The sequence below is a fragment of the Lygodium microphyllum genome, chromosome 2 (assembly GCF_053477565.2).
Source record: "Lygodium microphyllum isolate KBCC chromosome 2, Lygodium_microphyllum_v1.1.10, whole genome shotgun sequence".
Lineage (NCBI taxonomy): Eukaryota > Viridiplantae > Streptophyta > Polypodiopsida > Schizaeales > Lygodiaceae > Lygodium > Lygodium microphyllum.
This window is the reverse complement of record NC_141136.1, coordinates 60000857-60004328: the sequence shown is the minus strand read 5'-3', so window position 1 is coordinate 60004328 and position 3472 is coordinate 60000857.

Here is a 3472-nt window from a genome sequence, read left to right as displayed (position 1 = left end):
GTTCATGTGCTGCACCATAAACAAATGCTCATTTCTGTCATCACCCTATCTACTAGAAGATACATAATTCCCTTGTTGCAATTTCCCATTCATGATGTCATTCTGCTTTTTATAGCAGTCTTTAGCCATATGACCCATTTTACCACAGTAGTAGCATTCAACATTGCTGTTTGCATTTTGGCCTCTTTGCCATCCACTATGACCTCTTTGGCTCCCCCTGCCTCTAGAGTTACCACGTCCTCCTCCGTAGGATTGGTTTTCTTGAGTTTGCTGCATATTCTGATTTCTACCACAGCCTCCAAATCGGCCTCCTCTACCTGTACCTCTACCTCTTCCAGCATTTGAGTAGAAGACAGCTTCTTTTGAAGTTCCTCCTGAAGAAGATGCACCACCATTTCTCTGCTCCTTAGAAATTAGAAGAGCAATCAACTCCTCAAAATCAAGAAATCTTTCACGAACTGAAATGGATGTCCGAAACTGTGCATAATCCTTTCTTAGACCATTCAAGGTCACAGAAACTAAATCATCATCTTCCACTGGCGACCCAATGGAAACAAGTGCATCTGCAATCTTCTTCACCTTCATGTGGTAGTCATTGATGCTCATATTTTCTCTTTGCACATTGTGCAACTCTTGCTTGAGTTGCATTTTCCTGGCTTGCGTATTTGTGCTATACATTTTTGACAAAGTATCCCATGCCTCCTTTGGCGTACTTGCATCTTGAATATGCACAATCATAGAGTCTGAAATGTTGATAGACAGCCAGTACATAACTTTCCTGGCTTTCTCATGCCATGCTTTAAATGCTTGCATTTGCTGTTGATTGGGAACATCAGGAAGAACTGGTTCTTCTTCATTTCCTACAACAAATTCCCAATATCCTTTTCCCATAAGGAAATTCGTCATTCTAAACTTCCATGCTTGGAAGTTGTTCTTGTCAAGCTTTTCAATGACAATCTGTGAAAGAGTCAGACGCCATTACAGAACACTGCAAAAAATTCTGTCACTGCAAAGAACACAGCTTCAGCCTCACAAGGGCAAATCTGCAAAACTGGCGAAAGTGGTATTTGACCACACAGTTACTTCCTAGTGACGATTTTGCATATACAGAAACCAAGGATGATTGTGTAACTCCCAATGTCTCTACACACGAGTATACGATGCAATATCTGTGGTAGCTTTTCACCGACCTGTAGAACAGTGGTCACACAGCATAAAACAGGGCTTTTTCCTTAGTGCGTGCAAAAACTTCCGCCTCCAAAACATGCCCCGAAATGGCCTCAAATCAAAAAAACAGGGTCGCATATACTGCTCTCTTGCTTCACCGCGAAGGGCGTCTCAACCTGAGACAATGCACTCTTGCAATTTTCGGATGTGCTACCTGCAGAGATCTGCTCCCAAAACATAAAATGAAAGCAACACTGCTCCTCTTACCAAAACACCGCGAGCTTGGCTTGCTTTCTTGAGCTCCTTACCATGAACAAGGCTCTCATACCATGTCAAGATTGTGGGAGAGAAGGAAGGAGTCTCACTTGTAGCTTTCTTGCTTGCACAATGGGGGAATACACACAGAGGTGGAGGCTGAAAACAGTTTTCCTCTTCTTAGTTGTGTAAGCCAAAAAGAACTCAAGTACAAAGAAATAGAAGAACCCTATATATGGGTCTCAAACCAAACTCAACTAACTAAGGTGGCATACTAACTAGCCACGAACTAGAGTAGATAGGATAGCTGTCATGTAGCTATTATTCATGGGCGGTGTACCAACCGTATCTGCAACTGACACGTCAGTGACATAAATGCACAACGGTCACCCTGGCATATCACGAGTGGAGCTCGATATCTCAACACACTAGTATCATCATTAGTCCACCAAATTTGCATCTCAAGACAATACCTTGTCCAACCTCATAATGTATAATCATATCATGGATTAAACTACAACATTAAGTCACTCGTTATAGAGTACATTGTTTTATCTCCAACATCCTCAAATACATCAACATAAGTAATGAGAGTTAGTTTCAAATCTTGGAAATTCAGACTTATATGCAATCATATATTGACATCGAGTTACTTCTCATCATCACAGCCATCTCAATCACATCGTCATTATCTCTAATATACCCCCCACCATCACCCTCCTTAGAATAGTCACGGGTGAGACCCCAGGGAGTCCACCTATAAGAAATCATCATTCAAAGGAAATTAAGAAATACCTCAATCACATCGTCATTATCTCTAATTCATCCCCCATCACCCTCCTTAGAATAGTCATGGGTGAGACCCCAGGGAGTCCACCTATAAGAAATCATCTATATAATGTGCAGTCAAAGGATATTAAGAAATACCCTTTCTTTACATGCTATAAGGCCTTAAAATGATCCCTTTCACTTTGCTAAACTTACGTATTTTTTTACATTTTAATTCAAAACCCTAAATATAATCCTATAAAATTTACTTAACACAATACTCTTTCTTTTGAACTCACGTGATATCTTACATGTTCTATAAGGTGAACCCCCTAGGGGTGAGACTTTTCCTCATGGGAAGAGGGGTTGACACATCGTCTCCCCCTCATCTCTCACTCTCTTTAAACCAAGTGTGACACATGTCCATTTGAGTTTGGGATGACTTGCATAAGTGATTTCTTGTAATCGACATTAGGTGAATAGTTAGTTAACCATAGTAGTGTTTAGGGGTCTTAAATTCAAGTTGATCCTCATGGGACTTGGCCATATCTTCCCCTATGAGGTAGAGTTGAGTGATCATAGGTAGAAAATTTTGACTATATCTTGTAATTTAAACTCCTTCTAGCTAGAACTATGATGTCTTAAAGCATTATTAACTTCCTCAATGTTTCTATGATGTGAAGAGGAATTCACATGATTTCTCTTGCAATTCCCATAATTGCCTCACCTTGGCTCTTGTTAATAATAGATTCTCTTGTGGCACATATTCAGACAAAGTAGTGCTTGATTACATATTTGATTACCATACCACACTGCACCTATATGGAAAGGCTACCTTTTCATTTATTTAGGGGAAGTATAAACTCAAGAAGGGCTCTTTAGATTAGGCGTTAATGACTTTTCTAATCATAAAAGACTTGAGGGGAACCAATGGGAGAGGGGATGATGTGTACACAAATTTTACCCTCTTGCCTTTCCACCTTGGACCCATAAATTATAGAAAAGGTAGCTTGTCTCAAAAGATGAGTGGTTTTGGAAAAATAACTTACTATCTTTAATTTGAAAAAGTGGGTTTACTTTCTGTGTATTTAAAAATGTTGTGTAGAAAGTGGTCAAAATTCGAGGAGAAGCAAGCACACACATGTGTCCATGGGACGGACCACTATGCCATTATGAAAGGCACTCTCTTTTCCAATTTAAAAAGGTGTTGCACGTGGGAATTAAATGTGCCAACTTGCCTTTATTGGCCATAGCCCCTACCACCAAGGTAAAGAACGAATTG